At 40.4% G+C, this 25,410-nt stretch overlaps 1 protein-coding gene across 21 annotated transcripts in view; it reads right to left on the bottom strand.

The window, feature by feature from the left end:
- TGFBR3 (transforming growth factor beta receptor 3) overlaps window positions 1–25,410 on the bottom strand; it is a 211,519-nt gene that overhangs the window by 124,784 nt on the left and 61,325 nt on the right. Inside the window, exon 1 of one of the 21 annotated variants that reach the window (XM_073811181.1) lies at window positions 6,793–6,817. The exons of 19 other annotated variants lie outside the window; for them this stretch is intronic. The gene's annotated coding sequence lies outside the window, so the exon portion shown is untranslated. Of the gene's footprint in view, window positions 1–1,740; window positions 1,853–6,792; window positions 6,818–25,410 lie in introns of those variants that run through there. One more of the 21 variants, XM_033863608.2, reaches the window with a different exon arrangement.

Below are 25,410 nucleotides of genomic sequence, written 5' to 3'. Positions count from 1 at the left end.
ATTATACGCCACAATCAACTGGGGTTTATCCTAGGTATGCAACATTTGAAAATCAATTAATATAATCTATCTCGCTAACTGGCTAAAGAAGAAAAATCACATGATCGTATCAATAGAAGCAGAAAAAGCATTTTACAAAATCTAACAGTCATTCATGATTTAAAAAACTCAGCAAATTAGAAACAGATGGGAACTTCTAGTCTAAAGAACGTGTACAAAAAATCTCACAGCTAATGTACTTAATGGTGAGAAACTAAAAGCTTTCTCACTAAGATCAAGATCACTAAGATCAACAAGACAAGGACATCCCCTCTCTTAACTCCTTTTCAACATTGTACTGGAAGTTCTAGCTAATGCTTGCAGCTAGGTATGGCCATGTGATGAAATTCTGGCTAATAATATGTAACCAGAGGTGATACATGCAATTTCTAAGAAGTTTCTTAAGAAAGGAAGGAGTTGTGTTCTTCTGCCCTTTCCTCCTTGCTGCTGGTTGGAATACAGATGTGATGAACAGAGCTAAAGCAGCCATTTTAGGCCATAAGATGGAAGCAACATGCTGAGTCAGGTAAAGCAATAAGACAGAAGTTGCCTGGGTCATGATGAACATGGAGCTGTTGAATTAGCTCTGAACTGTTTTTTGTTTTTCTTTTTTTTAATATGAAACACACGTAACTTTTCTCTTATTCAAGCCAATATTGTTTTGAGTTTTCTGACACTTACAGCTTGACCTGCCTTCATTAATATACAGGCTTTATTTTACTTCAACCTTCTTCCCACCAGGACCTGCACATACAAGGTTTCTTTCAGCAACACTTTCCCTACCATTCCTATCCCTTTCCTCTGCCTTGGTGTGATGAACTCCTACTCAGATCTCTCAAGGAAGCTTCTCTTACCTCTTTTACAACATTAGATATACATTTTTCATACTCTCTATTTCTCTTCACTGCACTTCATGTGGTTATACTTATATAATTATTTGTGCAATTATTTGTTTAACGTCTGCACACACCCAAAGACTACAAATACCACAAAAGAAAGGAACCCAATCATTCTGTTTTTTGCTGTATCCCTCAGCCCAGCATAATGTCTGGCACACAGTGTGCACTCAAATATTAATGACGGAAGGGAGTAAGAGAGGAAAAGGGAAAGAACAACGAGGCGATCCATGTGCAAAGGATTTCATACCAATAGGAGACTCTATCTCAGAGTTCTTCCTTCGACTCTTTACCTAGTAGCCAAAGCTTCAATCTTATGGTAAAGCAAAAAAAATCGATCATGAGCTGAAGCAGGTGACGTTTTTGGTTGCTAAGAATCAAGTCTTCATCAGGGCTTCCCCACCCTCAAATGTCACAGAAGGCAGGAAATGCAAACCTGTTTTTGTCCTCTCATGCCAAACACGGTCTGGCAATATCCTTCTCTCCAGGTGGCATAACAATCCTCCCTCTCCCATAGCACAGCACACCGCCGGCCTCATCCTGTCACCCCCTGGGTCAGCCCCCAGGCCCTCCTGCCCCTCTCCTGCAGCCACGGCCTGCCTCCAGAAACTGGTCTCCCATCCTTCCCTACCGGCCTCACGGTGGTGTCTACAACGGGCTGCCCACACAATGTCAGATCCAACTCCAGTTAGAAGAGCTTCCACCCGGGAAGAGTTGATCCCCTCCCCAGGCTCTACCACACAAGCCTGAAATAGGCAGGTGGCCGTGATTCTCACATGACCACCACAGGGCCCAAGTACAGTACCTCACAGTCACAAAGGCTCCGAAACCAGGAAAACGTGCTCCGAAACCCGACCTGACTCATGTCCTCCTCACTTTTGTGACCTGTGAGCTCTGCTAGTGTAGGCTCTCACTGACAGCCTCAGAGGGCTGGGAGCTTCTCTTGTGGCCACTGCTAGAAACCCACAGCCCTTCCTCCCCTGAGCAATCTCTCCCCCACACTCCAGAGGCAAGTGAGCACATGCTCTGGCGATGATGCTGAGTGGCACAGCAAAAGCTACTTTACCACAGTAAGAATCAACAGGGCACAGATGATGGCGGAAAGAAATGCTGGCTGAGGGACTTCCCTGGTGGTGCAGTGGTTAAGAATCCGCCTGCCAATACATGGGACATGGGTGTGAGCCCTGGTCCGGGAAGATCCCACATGCCGCGGAGGAACTAAGCCCATGCGTCACAACTACTGAGCCTGCGCTCTAGAGCCCGTGCTCTGCAACAAGAGAGCCCACTGCAGTGAGAAGCCCGCGCATCGCAATGAAGAGTAGCCCCCGCTTGCCACAACTAGAGAAAAGCCCACATGCAGCAATGAAGACCCAACGCAGCCAAAAAAAAAAAAAAGAAATGCTGGCTGAAAGCAACAATATTCATAAGCAACACTCCTGTTAACCTTGCACTGTACTTTATAATTAAAAAGCATTTTATAGAAATTCTGTAAAGTGGGTAGAACAGATATTATTCCCACTATAAGTAAATTGCTGCGAGCCACAGAGCTGGGTGAATATTTCAGTAAAGTGCTTCCTGACAGTAACACACCCCCAGAGATGCTCCTCACTGTTGCCTCCCAATCTGGATATTTCTGTTTATTCCAGACATCTAGTACATGGCCTGTCCAGAATTCTTTGGGGGTAATTCCCAAAAGAATCCAACTTAAGTCAGACTCTGTTTTTCCTGCTCAGTACACCCTCCTTGGCCACCAGGACAGACACACAGCCCCTATTCATCTATAAGATGCTACTTCTATTGAGTAAAAATGTTTACTGCCCTGAAGGCAGCACAAATTCAAGTAAACCCTGTGGTGAGAAACTCACCAGGTGGCCCTGACCGAGTGGCCTCCTTCAGCAAGCAGGGCCCTCTGTTCAGCAGCTGGGCCACCTGGAGGAACACTGTGAAGCATATGGTGGGACCCCTGTGATAAGCGAGGGTTTAATTCTTCATGAAAACAGTTATCGTGCACCTTCTCTGAGCCACATGCTGTGTACATACTGTTTCTAATCCTCATAACACCACTGTAAAGATTGTGCTAAAACTCCCACTTTACAGTGGTGGAAACTGGGCCTCAGAGAGGTTAAGCAACTCACCAAAGGTCACATACCATCAGTAAGTGGCAGGGTGGGATTCGAACCTGCGGTCTCTCAGACTCCAGATCCAAGTTCTTCCCATGACAAGGCACTGCCTGCTTCTACCCTGCATTCTCCACTCCTTCACCTCAGGACTTGATGAACAGGCCAATGCCTTAGCCAAACACAGACATTAATTCATGTCTAATAAAATAAAATATAATAAAATAAACTGCTTGGTTCACACTTGCAACCTTTTGGTTGACTTAAAAGACTTCATAAATTTAATGAGAAAGCACAAGCTCATTTCTCATTTTACCAACTGTCTTCCTCTTTCTCACTAATGCCTGCTTATCTGCACACATGGGAAATGTTCCTAAGGCCTGGCTATAACACGAATGTCTAACTTCCCAGTTCCACTTAAAGAAAAAAATGTAAACGGACTCACCCTTTCATTATATCCTTTAGCTGCAACATAGCATTCCAGTCTCAGTTACAGAACCCCACATCCCCACTGGCTGTAGGCCAGCCCTCAGACTTGACAAAATGCAGACAAAGCATTTGGGAACAGATGCATTTGCTGCACACACATTAAATTTAATCTGTCCCCAAAGAAATTAATATCACACCTCATGCAACACAGAGAAAAATATTGGGGGTTGGGGAGGGGGAGAGTTATTGTTTAGGGGAAGGTATAGTAAGTAATTTTCACATTTAATAAATGGGATCCTTAAGCATTCTAAACACCAATGCATACCAAGTTGACACAAACATCTGGTACCTATTCCACATAATTTCCAGCACACTGATTCCCCATATCACCCAGAGCACTAATGAGGAGCGTGTGTTCAGCTGTAATAAAAGTGGTAAAGATGCAGAGGGAATCAAGGGGTAACATTATAGCCTGGGACCAAGACACTTCAGTGGGGAGATTTTATTCCAACAACACCATTGGTTAATAAGGGTTTCTGTTATTGTCCCACAGGGACTTCCGCAATGCTGTCAGCTGCGAAGAGGGACAAACTTCCACAGACTGTGGGCCTGGCACCGCAGGATCTACTCTGCCCCTGAGCTGAAAATCCCTTCTACCTCCACAGGATGCAAGAATCTGTAAGAAAGGACACCCAGGGTGATTTCTCAGCCAATAGCACAGCCTGGCTCTAACTGAGCTTTATGAGAGGGAATGTGACAGGCATCAGGATATGATGCGAAAACAAAGTTCCAGGAAAAAGCACCTGGAAGGCCCCAAGCTCATGCAGTGTAGACAACATATGTTCGTGTTTATACCATCTTACATTACAACTCACTGGAGCTACGGCTCCTTGGGGATGGAGCTGTGGAATGCACCACCATTAAAATCCAAAGGGGGACCTTCTACCACAGCTTCCACCTGGGTTTTTCAACAATAAAACCTGGCTTACGGCTAAAGCTTATCCTTGATAAGAAAAAGATAGGCAGAAGAGTGTATATACAACGTTCTAAAACCTGTACTGTGGATTTCTCAGGAAAAAACAGCCAGATTTTTTTTTTTTAAACAGAACAATTCCTTAAGCATATCTTATCATAGTTTCATTCATTCTCCAAGTGAATATCTAAATCCAAACCTTTCTCTTGACAAACCAACCCTCTTCCAAGAAGTCAACCGCCAACTTCTTGGGCCAAAAGCCAGTGCATAGCTGCATATTGTTGTGTTGAAATCATGGTGCAACCATGTTGAAGAACTTCCTGTGTTCAAGTTGTGTCTTTAAATGTTCAAAGGGAAACAGTGGGCAGAGCTTCTTTAAGAATCTAAATTCTCCAAGTGTTGGGAAGTGCCAAGCTATAAAGGCACTCTACTCTTCCATCTAAGCAAGATACCACTATACAACGGAAAAGTATCAGAGAGGATTTACGCAACTCTGTGAGGATGTGGGGTTGTTTTTTGTTTTTGTTTTTGTTTTTGCGGTAAGCGGGCCTCTCACTGCTGTGGCCTCTCCCGTTGCGGAGCACAGGCTCTGGACGCGCAGGCTCAGCGGCCATGGCTCACGGGCACAGCCGCTCCGCGGCATGTGGGATCTTCCCGGACCGGGGCACGTACCCGTGTCCCCTGCATTGGCAGGCGGACGCTCAACCACTGCACCACCAGGGAAGCGCTGTGGGGTTGTTTTGTTTCATAATTTTTTATAACCTGAAGAGAAAAGGTAGCAGAAGGAGCACGCCCCAGAAGTCACCACTGGGCATTGCAAGAGAAGAGTCCTTGTATTAGAGACATACTGGTACAGGAGGAGCACTGGACCAGGAGATCCAAGAACTGCATTCTAAATCCAGGTCTGCCAACTATTAGTTGTTTGACCTTGTCTTTAAGATTCCCATAATCTCGCTTTCTCTTACTTTATGACAGGCTCGACTCATAGACCAAATGAAACCCTATACATGCAAATACTTTACAAATTTCATTTACTATTAGAAACATAAAGCCCCCTGGGGGGGGAGAAATAAATGAATGAAAATATTTTCTCCAATTGAAAAAATGTTTTCTTTATGAGCCTTTAGAATGATTAATAAAATATCTAAGATAAAATGTTCTCATACTACTCCCTAGCCATTACTCCCCAAAAATTATTTCTAAGAATTGCCCTGGGAAGGATTAAAATAAAACTATGTTCAGTATTAGGGTAAAAATTCCTATTCTCTGACCACAATCTGGAAGTACAACTCCCAAAGGTGAGAACAGGCCATGTTTCTGCCTCCAGGGAATTCCCACAATCCAGAAAGACAGTAATCTGGCACCATCTTGGTCAACTTTCTCATCATTTACTTTCCATCAATAAGATGGTGCACTTGTTCCTGTTTTTTTGACAAGTCTAAAGGAAGCTGGGAATGAAGGGAAAACCAGCTACAGAATTCATTTATGAGGAGATTAGAACTTATGGAATGTTATTGCCTAAATGGTTCAGCACAGGGACCAAGAACAAATCTGAAGATTTGGAGGATGGAAGAAAATGAAATCTGTTTTCTCCTACTGTGTTTTTGAGATACACAAAATAGGTTTTTTTAAGTATACTTCTTTATTAAAAGGAAAATAATTGATCTGGAGTCAAAATATTAAATTCAGTTTAGGTACATAACCAATAAAAATTATAATTTAATTCCTACTAATGCAACATTTTATGGTAAAGTGAAACTTGCAGGGCTGGAAAGCCACTCCTCATTAACTCTGAGGGATAACGTCACCAAATTTGTCTCTCAGACCTCGACTTGTACTTAAGATAGTCGCTAAACTAATTTTCTTTCCTTTTCTTTTCTTTTTTTTTTTTTACCTCTAGTAAACTGGTGTCTGATAAGAAAGAAAAAACTGGGAAAAACACAGGTAAGGACATGCACAGAAACACAGAGGTATAACACGCTGCAACAAGCATTCTCGGGGACTGGTTGAGCCCTTGGTTAGGGCTGGGGTGCAGTGTCTGGGTAAGTGGCAAGACAAGAAGCTGTAAGTGGGGGAGTGGTCAGACAGGACGGAAGGGGGAAACCTCAACTGTTCGGGAGTTGAATCAAAGGTTGTAACCACTGGTCCTGATTATAAATAGGAGGCAAGAGATTAAAAAAGGAAAATCTACCAACTTTTGGTTTGGCCATGCAAAATATTACTAATTACAGCCATATGTACAAACTGGGCCATGAACTAAAATACATTTACTTTAAGGATTTTATATATAGTCAGGGCACTCAACAATTGGTTGTTAAAGGAATGCAGGAATGCTTACCAGGAATGCCAAATCACCAAGCATCAGTGATACGTCAAATCCAATTACAATACAAAACCATAGTCTTTCCTCAAGCAAGCTAGCTCGCTGCTCAGGTGCTTCTGTTAAGAAAGAAATAGCTGATAGTTTGTAGAGAAATCTATGAAGAACTAATGTGCTCTTGCTCCTTTCACAGTGAAGCTAAAAGCCTCAGGAGTATTGATGGAGCTGAAATTTCCAAGGTTCACAGTAGTTATGGGCCAATCAAACAGCACCACTGATAGGACTTCTCAGTGTAGACCGAGGGACAACAGACCTTCGAAAGACAGAAGGATTGTGCCCAGATAACCAGCCCTGGCCCAGAACCACATTTTCATACCTGATTAAATTTAGCGACTCCATAAGCCTGTCATACCTATTACACTTTTCCTTTACACCCAATATCAACTTTTAGTTATAAACATATTGTTTCATTTATTCTGGCATGTGTTTGTGTGTCTTCTACTTAGCTGGAAATCCCATGAAGGCAGTGACCATGTTCCTTTTGCTAACTCTCTATCCACCCAGGTGCTTGGCATGGCGCTTGGCATAAGGCAGGTGTTCACAAAGATTTGTTGAGTAATGAATTCTTCAATCAAACAAACAAAACCTGTTCTTAGGATTAACTCATTTTTATTATCATATAACTATAATTATTATTATCATCTCTCCAACTATGGAATATGTTCTGAAAAAAATACTTCTTAACTTATCTCAACCTCCTTTTGCATTAGGAAGCATAGAATATTAGAGTTTAAAGGAACTTTGGTACCATGTAGTTCGATGCCCTCACTGTCACCCTGAGAGTTTGAGGCCTCTATAAAATCTTTGGTAAAAAGACCTTTGCTTCCAATTCCTCCTAATTTTTAGATAAGTTCTGCTCTGGCTTCTGGTCCCAGCGATGCAAAAATTAATGTACCAAGACAGGTCTGACCAGAGTCCCCAGTTTTAATGGACTCTATTCCTAGAAAATTACTGATCCAACCAAAATGTCATGCTATATATTCCTTTATTATTTATATACTCAACTACTTCTAGAAAGGAAATTGAGGGGCTGGTAATAAAAAATTTAAAAAAAAAAAAAAAAAAAAAAAACAGGCCCAGAAAACTTCAGCTGCCAATCAATTAAAAAGTGGATATGAAAAAACCAAAACCAAACCAAACCTTATTGAAGAACTTAGGAAACAACTTCATTTGAGCACCAGACCTAGCTCTGAGTTTCCTAGCAGTTGAGGTAGAAAAGAAAATGTGACGTTCCCAAGATCTCATAAAAAGGAAACAAATCAGTTCTTCGGATAAGAAAATATTCTTCCTAAGTCTGGATTTAAGAGGCCCGTTATAAAGCAAGGGTCAGTGATTTCAAGAGTTATTTTACAAAAAGCGTAGGTGCATAACTTTTCTTATACAGCCTCATTAAAAATAGAGGAAATACACTCTATAGTGAGTTTCAATCCGGGATCTAGGCAATCATCTCCAGTATGCACAAAAACTCCTTTCTAGAATTGGAAGATTTTTTTTGTTTACTTTTTAAACCAATAATTTACATTACTGTAGGTACGAAGGCAAAAAAACAAAGCGGCATTGGTTTGCTAAAGTTATTTAGGGAAATCCGTGATCTCAATTTTTTAAAACATGCCATGCAATAAATCAAAAGTTTTGGATATTCCTGGGTCAACAAGCAACTTGTTAAAGGATAAAATCTAAACAGAGCTATCAGTTTAATAAAAGGCTAAAAGAGAGGGGTTTGATTCAATCACATTGCATTTAAACTAAAGATAAATATAAAATAAATTAATGTACTGTTGTTTAATAAACTCTCCCCCCAAATTTTAAAACTGGGATAAATGAGATACCTGTTCAGAAAGACATCTACTGAGCATGCTCATGATAAAACTTCACACACAATAAAGTACTGTGAAACACACAGCTGTATCTGACAAAGCAACCTTTCAAAACAGATGTGTCATATGATGTTTCAAAGCTCAACTTTTTTTTTTAGTTTGTCACATTCAATCAAAGCAATTTTTCTTTTCCTGAAATCTGTGTGTTATTTTGGGGAAAACTTTTCTTCGGTGTTTTTCCACTCTGGATCAACTAGCTCCTCTCTTTTCCTCTCAAGTAAACCTTCGGAAACCACTCTGCCAGAAGGAATTCACCTTTTCTCACGTGGAGACAAGTTCTAGTACTTTCAAATGGTCAGTTTGAAAATAAAATCCTTTGCATGCCAGTTCCTAAAACAAAAAGGGCTTTGTTTCAAGATCTGCACAGAAAAATATATCGAAACTACACTAATCCATTATTTACAGTAATAATTAATTCCTTCTTTCAGTATTTTATATCATTCTCCCTCCCTTCTTCCCACCTACTGCAACTGGCCCAAAAAACCACCTGACTGCCACACAATCAATGCCTCATTAATTAGCACTGATTAGCAATGAGATAGCCCACATAAGCAAATCTTCCAAACAACTAAGGCTTCACTCCTTTTCAAGAAAGTGACTTCTGTCATTTCTAAGGTAAGTCTACCTAAAACATACTACATACATAATTACTTCATGGCCATCGTATATATTTTGAGCATCCTAAATATCACTTATTAATTCTTTTTTTTGAGGACATAGGGTCATCATTATGATACTAATTACAGTTTATTAAACCTGGTTTGGGATTTTAGTTTTTATCTCTACATTAAATGGTCCCATACTTCTCTGTTTTATAGTTCTGCTTATACTTTCTATATTTCTATTTTCTCAACTCTGGCTGCAAGCCTGTGTCTCTGCCTCAAGCCCATGACATGCCTTCTTTGATACTCAATTGTAAGCCAACAAGCTCTGGATGAGGGCCATCCCACCTCCAGTGTAACTTATATGGGCTTTTGACAGCTATCTTCCTTGTAACTCACCAAACATTTTGGCTTCCTTCATGTGCTCCAGACACACAAACCTGGTGTAAAATTGACCATGTATAATAATGTGAGTGACAATATTAGCAACAATATTAGAGACACTGTCCACACTAATCTAATTTGAATGGCAAGCATCAAAGAAAGCGAAGCTTACACACTAAGGGTGAACTGTTGGGAATTTAGTTCACACAACCACTGTGCTAGAAGCCCTATTCTCCTAGTGCTCTAGGGCTTCAAGCATTTTTGAAATTTTATCTTTTCAAGAAGAGGTGAAAGCAAATATACAATTAGGTTTCGTGTATATATGTAAAGTTCTCATGATACCTCCTCCTCTTTTTAGTTTTCAGGATGAAGAGATATTCAAACTGCACATCCCCAATTAATTACAATTTTAGCATCATTTTCACATTCACCGTTCTCAATGGAACGTGTAACTACTATTCCTTTCATCTTCACTCTCCCCTCAATGCTAGCAGACACCGTCAGGGAGATCAGACACTCCCACCAGTGGTCCCTATTCCCAGTGAGTACAAATGATCCACGGTATGAATACAGCGCAGGGCAGGCTATGTGCTGGCCAGTGCCATTTCACAAAGAAAACACACAACAAAGCCACTCAGAAAGCCCCTGTACAGGACAGTGATACCATCCTGCGGCTTTCTAAAATCAAGTCATGACATGACTCTTCCTCGCCTTCTCATGTTAGTTTGAGTTATGGATCAGAATGAACTCCTTGCAAATCATGATTATGTATGGAAAGGCATATAATGAGGATTACTGCAGTTTCAGACTCAGGGAGGCTCACTTTTTTAAGTTTTTTCCTGAAATGAAATAGAGTTTCTTTGCTCCCAGAGATAACTCATAATTTATCCTCAATTTCAACCTTTTTTACTGTGAAAAGTATAGGAAGTTGCAGGGAAACAATGAATGGAAGTGGCCTTTTTATCAAACAAGAACAGGAAACTTTCAGTAGTTTATGGTAAAACCACATATTTGAGCCAAAGAGAAAAATAACTAAGCTCTTTTAGCATAACTTTTCATCCTCTCCCATCCAAAACATATAGGAACATGCAAAACTGATACCCATGACACAAATCTCGACAGCAAGCAAAAATTAACATTTACAGACTTCAAAAACATATTTCCCCAAAATTACTTAATGAGCCTCTTCAAACAGGCCTACACCTACTTCTTCTATTATTGGATGGCCAAAATGAGTCATAGTAAAACTTTGGAATATTAAAGACAATAAGTGAGGAAATTCCAGAAAATATAAAAACTATTTCAGGGAGCCAAAACAGAACTATATTTATTTTTCTATCCTAATGCATAGAAATGAATAAACCAGCAAATAAAACGGGCACTCACAAAAGTAAACATATATCTGGCTGCAGTTCTATAACATAATGTCTTCCAAATTTACCCCCTCCTCCATACTAGAGAAATGATTTCCTTAAACAAAAGTAACCCCCAGCACGACCCCACAAACTCTAAAAACCTCTGACATACTGTGACAAATTTTAAAACAGGTATTTTTTTTCTTTTCAATTTTTTTAAATTGAAGTATAGTTGATTTACAATGTTGTGTTAGTTTCAGGTGTATAGCAAAGTTATTCAGTTATATGTATATTCATTCATTCTTTTTCAGATTCTTTTCCCCTTATAGGTTATTACAAAATATTGAGGTTAGTTCCCTGTGCTATACAGTAGGTCCTTGTTGGTTATCTATTTTATATATAGTAGTGTGTATATTGTTACTCCCAAACTGCTAAAAACAGGTATTTTTAAATCCACGACATCTAACATGGCAACTGACACACTATAGATGCTCCATGTATGTTACAGAAAGGAACGGTTCACATTTAATTCTCATTCACTTTAGTCTTAGTCCAACCCGGTCTGGGCTATGGCTCCAATTCAACTAATAACATTTCACTTCACTGAGCCTCAGTGTTCTCATCTTCAAAATAAGGATAGGGGACTTCTCTGGCGGTCCAGTGGTTAAGACTTCACCTTCCGATGCAGGGGTTGTGGGTTCGATCCCTGGTCAGGGAGCTAAGATCCCACATGCCTCGTGGCCAAAAGACCAAAACATAAAAAAATTTTTTAAAAAGCAATATTGTAACAAATTCAATAAAGATTTAAAAAATGGTCCACATTAAAAAAAAAAACCTTAAAAAAATAAGATAAAATAAGGATATTACTTGTCCTAGCTAATCCCCAGGGTTGTTAGGAAAACAATGAAAAGGTTTTTGGGTTTTTTTAATTAAATCAGGAAATGCTATACAAATATAAAGAAATTACTAATAAACATAAGAAAAATCAACAGGAATGAACCACTTTTTTCCCTACCATCCTACCTTCTCCCATCAGAAAAGAAGCTCATAACATACCACATGGACCACAGAAACACAGAAGAAGGTCGAACTTGGATTTCGAAGACTTGGGTTCTACACCAAGCTCTGCCACTAACGAGTTTCTTGACCTGGGCCACCTCACTCGGTTTCCTCCCTGGGAAACTGGGGCTAATACTACCTGTCTTGCCAAAATGAACTAACATAATGGGTAGCAAAGGATTCTATAAGCTTATAATTCTTTAAGAATTCTATAATTCTTATAAAGTGAGATATCTATATAATAGATTAATGAATTGGATTTGCTTAACAAAGAGTTTGGACTTTAATAGTTTTGTTATAAAATCCATTGACAAGCAAAGAAGCTGGCTGTGATAAGACCCTTCCTAAACACCTGAAGACAGAAGGCTAAGCAAAGACAGAGGAGTGGAGAAGCCTAAACAGTGGTAACTCATGTACTTATTACATAAAGAAATGGGGGCTTTAGAAATTGGAGCTTAGACCAAGGAACTGGATTAGGACCCCAATGAGTCCACTTCAATTTGTGAATTAAAATATTGGGTCAGATTTTCTCCATTACTGGTTAAGACAGAGGTGGGCAAACCCTAATTCTACATATGGATGCCCAGCATTCCAGAATAAACAGCAGCACCTGCAGAAAGCAACAGAAAGAGAGTAAGAGGAGAAAATAGATCAACAAACTACAAAAGGTTGGTCGCTTGGTAATTAAAAAGAAAAAAGAAAAGAAAAGAACGTATCTCAAAGTTCAACTCAAGGCTGAATTCCTATCAAAAAACTACTGGAGGGACTTCCCTGGTGGTGCAGTGGTTAAGAATCTGCCTGCCAATGCAGGGGACACAGGTTCGAGCCCTGGTCCGGGAAGATCCCACATGTCACAGAGCAACTAAGCCTGTGTGCCACAACTACTGAGCCTGCTGAGCCTGCGTTCTAGAGCGCGCGAGCCACAACTACTGAGCCCGCGTGCCTAGAGCCCATGCTCGGCCACAAGAGAAGCCACCATAATAAGAAGCCCACGCACTGCAATGAAGAATAGCCCCCGCTCGCCACAACTAGAGAAAGCCCGTGCACTGCAAGGAAGACCCAACACAGCCAAAAATAAAATAAATAAATAAATACATTTATTTAAACAAACAAACAAAAAAACTACTGGAGACCAAAGTCTACAGGTACATAATACTTTAAATCTGAGGCTGATCTTTGAGAACATATTTAACAAAGATTATCAAACATCAATTTTTCTTTCTTTCTATTCATTTCTCTCAATTATTTTTCATACCTAACCCTTGAGCTTCACTTACCAATCCTGCTTTCTCAACTGCAAAAAGAAAATACATATATATGTGAACTTAACAGTGTATGACATATTCTTTTATATCCTTATTTTTTTTTTTTTTGGCTATTTTGCTTTTGTCATTGAGTGAACAGCAAACATCCGTACAACTAACGGCCAACAACATGGGCTGGTGCACAGCAGTGGTGTTGGAATCACTTCTGACAGTGATGAGACAGTGTCGGATTCTTTCCGGACTCCCAAATGTTCACTTAAACTAAGCACACCACCTGTTTCAGTTGTGGGGTCTCTTCATCTTTATGGGATTGTATTTTGAAAATCACTAGAAACCGTGGTTCCCATCTATTGGCTGCAACTGAAACTTTAGACTCACGCTATGAGCGTTAACATTCAAGTATAACTTCACCTGGTGTGAGCACATCAAAAGCAAAATGAAGCATTAAGAAATTTAATTACATGCATTCTTTTATATCCCTTTATATGAGCAGGAAAAAAGTAATTATTTTACTTTTTTCCCCTAAATTTATACCAGATTTCAACTAAATTACAATTATTTTCAATTATGCCCATATAATGGATATTCTTATTAAAGACAATATCTTCATATTGCCACATATGAATCCATCTAATCCCTGATTACTTTATCATTTATCATCTTTGCAACACCACATCTGACAATCGAACTGGCCGTAAGTAGTGGGCATTACTGACCTCACTAAGTACTCAAAAACCCAGTATACAACAATAACTTTAGTTATGTATTTGCTTTAAAATAAGAATAATAAGAGAGGTGGGAGGAGGGGAAATGGGATGAAGATAAAAGGTACAAACTTCCAGTTATAAGATAAATAAGAACTAGGATGTGATGTATGACGATTAGTATACTGGGCTGGCCAAAAAGTTCGTTCGGTTTTAAGTAAAAATAAAAGATATATTTTTCATTTTCACCAAGAACTTTATTGAACATATTCATTAACTGAATGAACTTTTTGACCAACCCAATAATTAACACTGTTGTATGTTATATGTGAAAGTTGTTAAGAGGGTATCTCCTAAGAGTTCTCAACACAAGGAGAAAAATTCTTTTTCTTTTATTTTGTATCTTAGATGATGGATGTTCACTAAACTTATTGTGGTAATCATTTCATGATATATGTAAGTCAAATTATTATGCCGTACACCTTATACTTACACAGTGCCGTATGTCAATTATATCTCAATAAAATTGGAAGGGAAGAAAAAGTGCCATCTATTAAAGTGAAAAAATAAACAGAGCAATAACTTTTCACTCTTAGGCTTCGGACTCTGCCTCTGGCCTAAGCAGAAAAAGCTACCATGAGGCCTAATTCCAATTAATATTACTACCCTCAGGCAAATCCCAACCATCTGACAAGATTTTTACAAACAAAGCATCATGAAGAACATATTGTTCAAAAGGCATGGAAACTGTGCTCTTTCCATGGTCCATATTTGACAGTCAGAAGAGGATTTCAGATATTAATACAGTGTAATAAATGAGATGCAATCCCCTCTTCATGACAAGGTCATTTGCAAAAGAACACTCTGACCTTGAGAGAGTTCTCAGAAGTTCAGACAAATAGGAACTGCAAGAAGTTTTTTTGTTTGTTTGTTTTCAAATACTGCCTGTTTTAAATCACCCCCTTGATTTTTTAGTCGGAAAGGATGCAAATGTCTGAGTTACTATCGTCCCCTTCCTCCCACTGCTTTTAATGGCCTATAAAGCCATCCCTGAAGACACCAAACTTAAACTGCCCTGGCCTTGCCAGGACAAATGTTGGCCCATATATTCCAGCAAGGCCATGAGTATTCTGAAGGTCAAACAAAATATGGATTATTTCCAACCATAAAGGAAGTCTGTGCTTTCTGGAAGGTGGCCCCCAGCTTAGCCTTGACTTAGTGTGCTATGAGGCAAGTAAACCAAGAACTGGAAACGGCCTTCACTTTTAATCAGTACTTTCTGAAGGATGCTACTGATAATAGGGAAAAAATGTGAATGTACTTGATGTTCACATCTTCTTCTGTCTTGGTTTTTCTCCTTTTACAGACGCATATACAGATGTTTGAAATAATACTTCACTAACAAACCTTTCAACTTAAACTACACTATGTAAATTTGGATTTCTGCGCCATTCATGAAAAAGGCTTGGCACATCACTTAGGTTTTTTTCCCCTCTTTACCAAATAAGTTTCCACAAGCCCATCCTATAGTAAATAGTAACCTAGTGATAAAGATGTTAAAATAAGAAAATAATAAAAAGGGGGTGAAAATAATTTTTAAAAAAAGAAAGAGGGGAGAAAGCCTTTTGATGTCTACTTTTTATAAAGGGCTAAAATCCTATTTGTTTTCAAGCACTAAGGCCTAAGACCAGTGGCAGTTGGCATGCCTGGCCACAAACATAATCCTCTCTTTCTTTCTTTGGCACACTGAAACAAAAAGAAATTTCAACCGTCTTTTTTGCAGAGGAGGAAACTGAGGACTAGAGAAATTAAGACACAGTTTAACTTCATGGTCAGCACATACCAAAACAGAGCCCCACTTTCTTCTGCGGCCTGGTCATCCAAAAGGCCTCATGCTTCCCCAGCTCTGGCAATCAATCTTCCCTCCCCATCTCTAAACGCCCACCTGGCCTTTAAAGCCCACCTCAATGGTATTCACTGCCTGTAAGAAGCCTCTTTCAGCTAGACATAGCCATGCCCTTTCCTCTGAATTCCTGCAGCAGGCTGGTTCTTCCTTCACGGGCATGCACCGTAGCAGCAAGCTTCAACGCTGAGCATTTCTTCATGATTCCCCCAGCATCTATGCATATTCAAGTCACACAACATGTTTTCTGATTGATCTAACCCTCCACAGCACCTAGATAGGGCCTTGAACATAACCAGCATTCAATAAATATTTGTTCAATGGAATTATTTGGGGCTTCCCTGGTGGCGCAGTGGTTGAGAATCCGCCTGCCAATGCAGGGGACACGGGTTCGAGCCCTGGTCCGGGAAGATCCCACGTGTCGCGGAGCAACTAAGCCCGTGCACCACAACTACTGAGCCTGCGCTCTAGAGCCTGTGAGCCACAACTACTGAGCCCGCATGCCACAACTACTGAAGCTCATGCGCCTAAAGCCTGTGCTGCACAACAAGAGAAGCCACCAAAACGAGAAGCCCGCGCACCGCAACAAAGAGTAGCCCCGCTCGCTGCAACTAGAGAAAGCCTGTGCGCAGCAACGAAGACTGAACGCAGTCAAAAATAAAATTAAAAAAAATTTTAAATGGAATTATTTGATTAATGAATAAAAGTGACATTTCCAAGATTCCACAGCAAACGGTCAGCAGAAATAAAACTAGTACGTCATGATAACCAAATACAGCTTGTACCACACCACCATGAAAATGCATGACTGCGTGTGTACTTACGTGTGCAGTGAGGTGTTTACTATGGGGTGTGCGCACATACGTGAGTCTTCACAACCAAGCAAAGAACAGTGAGATTTTTCACCATTGGTTCAGTTTTGATTTTTTTTATAAGTGTCCCCACAGTCCTGGCTGCCATCTGATATTTTCACTCTTCACTAGTAGGATTTTTAAAACCGGATCATTTCCTCTTTTTCCTTGGTTTTTTTTTTTGGAAAGTTTAGGACAGCGGGAAAACTGCTGAGCTGAGATACAAAGTAAAGCTGACTCTGCACATGCCTCATTGTTTTCTATTTTCATTCCAGCACAGTTGTGGCTGGAAACCAGTGTTCAGGATTCCCGGTGGACCCACGTCCTTGGTGTTTCAAAACATTACACTTTATACACTACTCAGAGAGGTGTTTCCTCATATATATCATGTCTCTTTAGGGAAGTAACCAAAATATGTGTTTGAGGAAAGGAGGGGGAGGAGTGGACCAAGGGAGTATTCAGAGATGTAATTCCACATACACAAGTGGGAGCTTTGGTGAGTGTATTTTGGAGGTGGGAGGCTGAATGTAAACATTGACTACATTTGTGCTTTTCGCTTGTATACACATACTGCATCACCACATGCTTGAGTACACTTCCGTTAAAAATGCTGACACATTCATTATAAGAATGTTATTTACTCTGCTATGGGTTTGTGTTCTGTTGTGTTGTGTTTTGTTTTCAGGTTTTCTAAGCTTTCTTCCTCAAACACATGTGATGACTTATTCTCAAAATTTTTTTTTACTGCCAACAGGATCGATGGATGCAAATCATTTTGCCAGAGAGCAGAAGTGATTCCCCTTACCCAAACAGCTCAAATTCCGCCTCTAGGAGAAAAGGCTGCTCACATGTACTTCAGGGGACTTAACAGCATCCAGGAAGAGCTTGAAACAACCCTTAAATCCTGACCATCACCCCACTCCACGGCGCCTGTAAAAGGGGCCACTTCTCAAAGGGCCAAGCCATCCCACGGGTTGAAAATAACCCTTTGATCTATATAGAAATTAAAACTCAAAGGAAGCTGAGACAATTCATCCACTGAGGGCCGTTCTCCTGTTGGGAGAGGGCCTCCAGGAGCCGGCTGCATCTAAGCACGCAGCCTTTCCTGGTGGTGATTTATTTTTCTCAGCATGATATTAAATCCACAGTTTACAATAGCAGGACACTGCTGTCAGGGCACCAAGGCCTCTCACTGTCGCCACTACCACAACCTCCTGAAGTCATGAATCTCACTTCCAAGCCTGATGACAGGAGCAGAGGCTTCCAGGCCACCCTGACCCCCAACCTAGAGGATACCCTCTCTTCCTTTCTCTCCTCATGCTACAACTCCATTATTTCAAAGACGTTTTTCTTCTTAAAGGCTCGTAGAAGGAAATGGACCAGCTTCAGAACAATGGGGAAAGAGACACTGAATTGGTAATCAGAAGATGAGGTTCAAATTTTGAACCAGCTTCTTAGAAGCCATGTCACATTACACAAGTCACAATCTTTCCAAGTCTTAGTTTCAGAAAATGGTAAATAGTAGCACATTTTTCTTGGGATTATTAAAAGATTTAAATGAGATAATACATAAGAAAGTACCTACCACATATTACGTACTTACTAACCTTTTACCTATAAAACAATGATAATGCTCAATTAATACTTTTCAAAGGGTGTGATCATTCAATAATAAAGGCCAATAGGAACATTTTGAACCTGTTACAACCTTCTCAGATAGGATTGGTTAGTGCCCAACATCCCTGTAAAGGTATTACACCATAACTGTAATTACACCTTACCAATTACAATTGGTATAATTGTAAATACACCAACTGTATTACACCATAACTTTACAGCATTAACCATAAAGGTATTATTACAGTGTTACATGCATAGGTGTTAACTGCCATAGTATTTACAATAGAGAAATACTAGAAATGCTGTAAACGTTCATGCGGGTACATCTGTACCATGAAATACACTTGCTGCAGTTAAAATAGTCTATTAGTACTGACAAAAATGGCATGTTGTTAATGGCATGTTGTTAAGCCTCTATAAAAATTGTAAACAAAATATGTAAAGAATGATACAATTTATTAACTTCCTAAAACAATGTATATGTCTACATGTGTATAGAAAAAAGATTAAGCACATAATTCTAACTAAAATAGTTCTTACCTAAGGTGGGGATGGTGCTAGAGTGGGGTCGGGGAGATGAATGGGAACTGTGACTTTGCTCTCTGTCTTTCCACATTATTTAACCCCTTTACCACGCAAATGTATTTTAAGCATTACTTGTATAATGAAGATAAACAATTGTATTTGTATAATTAAAAACTAAGAACATATACCATACTTTATCATACAAATAACTCTGATAAAAGCCAATGCTGGTTGATTACTTTTCTGCTCTTGATGTCTCTATTTTGTGACAGCATCACAAGTGGTTCAAAAAAACCACCACCCAGGGCTTCCCTGGTGGCGCAGTGGTTGAGAGTCCGCCTGCCGATGCAGGGGACACGGGTTTGTGCCCCGGTCCGGGAAGATCCCACATGCTGCGGAGCGGCTAAGCCCGTGAGCCATGGCCGCTGAGCCTGCGTGTCCGGAGCCTGTGCTCCGCAACGGGAGAGGCCACAACAGTGAGAAGCCCACGTACCGCAAAAAAAAAAAAAAAAAAAAAAGAAAAAAAAAAAAAAAAAACCACCACCCAATGTCTAAGAAGCAGAGAACCCTAGTCTACTCCACCTGTGTGACAACAGCCTCTCCTCTACTTGAGGACTTTGGCCTGATTTCCTCCTTCTCTGTGGTCAGTGACCCTGCAGACCTAGGGTCTTGCCTGGGCTCAGAAGGATACTATACTGAAAAGATCTGACTTTGACTCCTAGCTCTGCTGTGTACCATCTGAGACTTTGCCTGAGTTTTCTCATTTGTAAAATGGGGACGTATCTACACTTTGTAGGGCTGTCACAGGGATTATATGACACACACTAAGTGCTCAACGAATGGCAGCTTTTATCATGACTATTATTAACCAGGTAACTCTATGGGTCTCAAGATCAATTCTCATCTGTTAAACAAGAGCCTGATACCTGATTATTTTGAAAGCTCTAATATTCTATGAACATGTGCTAAAAAAGAAAAGTGGACAAGTACATGCTAAAAAGTGCAGCCAGGTGGCTGGGACCAAAGACAACCTCCCAGGCAGAGCCTTGGCAATGGTGGGACTTGTGTGACCACTACCGCACAGGGTAAGAGGAAAAGAGGATACAAGAAGGCTTTTTTCTCCAGTCTAGAAGACTCAGAATTTGGAAAGGTAATAGACAGACAGACAGACACATTCATATTCTTCTATTGCCAAATGGAAAACATCCCCTAGTGTCTGCGGTAGACTGGGAATAGCAAAGCATTACAAAATAGAGGATTTTAGTGTGACCTTCCCAAACACAGCCTTCATTTTCCAGCCTCTCAATCTTCTGAACAGAAGTTCAAGTCAAATCACTTTAGAACCAATGTATAATAATACCTCTGTACATCTAAACCTATCTTTTGATGCTTAGTGGAAATTCCACCTCCCTTATTAACCTTCCCAAATTCTCCCCATTAAAAGTCATCTCTCTCTTTGAATTCACATAGACTTTGTTCTTCAACTTTATCAGTTTCTACTATACATTGCAGTTCTTTGCATGCCTGTTTCAACTCCTATACAGGACTGTAAACTCCCTTATAAGCCGAATAATGTTTAATTCAGTCACCCATTCACAAACATTTACTGAGCACCTAGCTAGATGATAAGTATCCCCCATCTTGGGGATACAGAAATAATAACACATTCTCCATTTTCAAGGAGCTCACAGTCTAATGAGAAAGATGGACAAGTGAACAATTTCAATGACCAAGGTGCAACAGGAGCACAAAGGAGCAGCCTCTTCAAATCCATCTCAAGGAAGGGGAAATGAAGGGGTCAGAAAAGACTTCCTAGCAGGTGATGTCTGTTAATTCTTGGGCTCTTTTTTTTTTTTTTTTTCTTGGAGGATCTTAGTTCCCTGACCAGGGATCGAACCTGTGCCCCCTGCAATGGAAGCATGAAGTCTTAACCACTGGACTGCCAGGGAAGTCCCTCAGTTAATTCTTAAGAATTAGTTGAAGTTACCTAAACAAAAAGGATAGGAAAGGACAAATCTGTATTAAAATCAATATAAGTACATCTACTTGGAGAACTGGGTGGTAGTTTCTTATAAAGTTAAGCATACAGTTACCATGCGACCAAGCAATTGCACTCATAGGTATATAACCAAGAACAATGAGAACATACGTGCACCAAAAAGACATGTCTGCAAATGTCCATAACCACTTTTTTCATAGTATTCAAAGGGACCAACACAAATGTCCGTCAACAGGTGAATGAATAAACAAATTGGGGTATATCCATTCAATGGATATGCTCAGCATCAAAAAAGAACAAACGACTGATATACACAATAACCTGGTTGTTAACTCTCAAAAACATTCCGCTGAGCAAAAGGAGCCAGACTCAAAAAGAGTACATGAAATTCAGGAACAGGCAAAAGTAATCCATAGTGACAGAATGCAGGGCTTCCCTGGTGGCGCAGTGGTTGAGAGTCTGCCTGCTGATTCAGGGGACGCGGGTTCATGCCCCGGTCCGGGAGGATCCCACATGCCGCGGAGCGGCTGGGCCCGTGAGCCATGGCCGCTGGGCCTGCACGTCCGGAGCCTGTGCTCCACGACGGGAGAGGCCACAGCAGTGAGAGGCCCGCGTACCGCAAAAACAAAAACAAAAACATAGTGACAGAATGCAGATCAGTCAGAGCCTGGGACTGGGGATACTGACTACAAAGGGGCATAAGAGAATTGGGATGGTGGGGAACGGGGAATAGGACAATATCTACATCTTTTATATCTTGATAGCAGTGGTAGTTACAAAGATATACACGTTATCAAAATTCATCAAACTGTACCCTTAAAATGTGTGCCTTTTAATCTATGTAAATATACTCCCATAACACTGATTTTAAATATATATTTATATATTTAAGAATACAAACTCTAAAAAAATTAAATTAAATAAATAAAATCAAATTAAAAAGAACACAGACTTGGAGCCAGACTGCTAGCTCTATGACTTACTGGCTGTGTAAGAATTACCCAGTATCATTACTAGTATTAGCATTAGCATTAGTATTCATATTCCAGGCACAAGGAAGAGCACAAGCAAAGGCCTAGAGGTAGGAAACAACACAGTAGTGTGGGGACTACAAAATAATTTAGTGTGCTTGGAATATGAATTAAGAGAAAAATACATGGACCACCTAGAGGGGTGGGATAGGGAGGGTGGCAGGAAGGGAGACGCAAGAGGGAAGAGATATGGGAACATATGTATATGTATAACTGATTCACTTTGTTATAAAGCAGAGACTAACACACCATTGTAAAGCAATTATACTCCAATAAAGATGTTAAAAAAAAAAAAGAAAAATACATGAAAGAGATGAGGCCAGAAAGATGGAAAGGGTCAAAAGTTACTCAATGTCTTTTTACCTAACAGAGAGCTTCCGCCACATCCAATTGTTTATTTTTTTTTTTAATCCATGAACATGTAACGAGATACCACTTGACACCCACTGGGATGGTTATAATCAAAAAGCAGATAATAACAACGGTTGGCAAGGATGTGGAGAAACTGGAACCCTCAAATGTTGCTGCTGGGAATGTAAAATAGCACAACACTTTGGAAAACAGTTCGGCAGTTCCTCAAAAGCTTAAACATAGAGTTACCATATGATCCAGCTATTCCTAAGTATATATATACCCAAGAGAAATAAAAACATATGTCCACACAACTTGCACACGAATGTCCACAGCAGCATTATTCATAACAGCCAACAACTAGAAACAACACAAATGTCCATCATCTGACCATGGATTAATAAAATGTGGTATATACATAAAACAGATTATTTGGCCATAAAAAGGAGAAGGTCTGATGGAAGGTGAGAATGGGGAGTGGCTGTTAATGAGTATGGAGTTTCTTTTTGGGGTGATGAAAATGTTCTAAAATTGATTGTGTTGGTGATTGCACAACTCTGTCAACATACTAAAAACCACTGAAATGTACACTTTAAATGAATGAATTGCATGGTATGTGAATTATATCTTAATAAAACTGTTATAAAATAAATTAATGAACAACAGGATATCAGTGGTCCACGTATTTCAAGTTTGATAAAAGTTAAACACAAAGGAATTCAAAGCATTCCTTTTCAATCAATTTGTTTAAACCCCATGTTAAGTTCCTATGATGTGCCAGGCATGCCCACAAATACTGAATAAGACAGAGTGCCTTAGTCTTAAGAAGCTATACTCTAAGAGTGGGGAGACAGGTAGGTCCACAGTGCAGCGCCACAGTAGAGGGCCCCATAGAGGGATGTCTAGGGAACTGAGGGAACACAAATAAGGGCCAGGACCTTCTCTCCATTACTTCTTGACCTCTTATCCCTACGTCAGGGTCCTGCTGGATTCACATTTCTTCTATTGTAAGGTACACCCGCATTTACTTTGGTAGGAGACCCCTGTGGTCAGCAATGTGATTGAGTTTCCAGCTGATCAGTCTAAGCCAATCACAGCAACTCCATTACTCTTCACCAATGACTGTTCCTGGATGGGCGGGGCTAAGTTAATTGCCAGTGAATGCAAAGAGAGGCATGCTTGGAGTTTGGGGAAGAAGGCTGTCACATTCTTAAGAAAGCCAAAGGCAGCATCACACTTCCTTGAACTATAAACAAGCCCAGAGCCCTGATACCTACTGCCAGCCATTCCTACAACCACCAGCAGATCCATCTCCAGTTACAATAACGTTATGGCCAGGAAAGTGGAGACAAAACAACCTAAAAACTGAATGAAATTTTCTCCTGTCCACCTTAAGTTTAAGAAGCTTCTGACAACGCCATCTGATGTTTTTTCTTCCCTCACTGGTCAGGAAACACCTACAGAGCAGAGACTAGAGGTTACATCTCTTGTTTCATTTCCTCCCTCAGAGCCTAGCACGTAGTCAACCATTGCAAGTCACATATTCTGAAAGAACAGAAAACAGTGAACAGAGGTGTTATTCTGTTCTTGTTACACCCAACCCTAGACGCTTTAAAAAGCAGAATTTAACAGAAAAAAACATTTACCTCAGTAAAAGCCTTCCCTATTAAAACAGATGAACACAGTTCCCTTTATTGACTCAAGCAAGGACCACATTTCACAAAGGGAAGGTTCCTGTCCCTTCCCCTCAATCACTTCCTGTGGTGCCAATGTGGAAAAAGCCCTGGGCTTCTAGGGCAGGTAAACTGCTTGGAACAGGGACCATGCAGGTGTGATGTAAAGCGGCGAGCTAACGGCTGACACTTGATGTGAAGCATCATAGCAACAGTCACAACAACAGAAACAGTGGGGCATGTATGGACTAGCGATTACAACATGGAATGGTACTAAGTTTCTATTCTCAGCATGTGTCACTGACTTCCTGACAAGACAGTTAAACACAAAAAAAGGTCCATTATCACTGGTAACTGGGACAGAGTTCCTGGGCTAGAAGGAATAAGAAAACTCCAGCAGTAATCCCCAAACCTCCTGTTTCTCAACAGTTTCAATTTCCTTCTCCAAACCTTTGCTAAAACTGCTATTACCAAAGTAAACTAATTTAAGTCAACTTCCGCTTCCTTTCCCTGGTGTGAAGGCACCAAAGGATGGGCAGGAAGAGACACACAAGAACCCAATTATCCTCCTCTTCTTAAGGCTTCTTTGTATGCTTGCTGCATGAGATCGTTCATTAACTAATAATAAGTTACTCGTTGTGATAACACAGCCCCTGGCACACAGTAGGCATCTGATAAATGTTTACTGACTAACTAGGAGAACACATCTGAGTGCTGGAAAAAGAGGAACAAAGCCTTGACTCTTCCAGGTTCTTTTTAGCCAACCGGTTAACAACAATAATAATACATGTCATCAAAAAGCTGAAAAGAGCTGGTTCTGCAGCTAAGGCCGCTGTTACTCACTGCTCACTGAATGAATAAATCTATTCAGTTTCTCTGACCCCCATCCAGAATACAGGTGAGTTATGACCAGTGCAGGCATTGACTCCCAGCTAACTTGTTATTAACCTCACCGGCTAACTGTGAATAGATAATAGAGAAACCTGTTCAGCTTCAGACTGTTCAGAACATCATTTTAGTTCATGGCTTCATCCAGTCCAGGGTACTGGCTTTTCAGCTCACCCTGAGGTCTGCTTTTCAAAGCCTGACAGCACCAGCACAGGACATCCTCTAACAAACCCCTTCCTTATCCTTTCCCCAAGGAACACGAATGTCATGATAGTTACAGAACAAACCTGGAAAAGTTTCCTTCTTCCCCTGATTACAATTACTCAGAGTGAAACACAGGATTTACCTGTGCCAATATTCACGCCCATGAAAAACTCTCAAAAATAACCAATCAACCAGTCTATTTTCGCTTCACTGACCAGCCAGAGGAAACTCACATTTCACACAGGTATCTCAGCCGAGACAGCTCAGAAACATCAACTCCACAGC

The sequence above is a fragment of the Tursiops truncatus genome, chromosome 1, assembly GCF_011762595.2.
Source record: "Tursiops truncatus isolate mTurTru1 chromosome 1, mTurTru1.mat.Y, whole genome shotgun sequence".
NCBI classification, from domain to species: domain Eukaryota; kingdom Metazoa; phylum Chordata; class Mammalia; order Artiodactyla; family Delphinidae; genus Tursiops; species Tursiops truncatus.
Note: the sequence above shows the minus strand (reverse complement) of the source record. Positions and strands in the feature narration are given on the sequence as shown.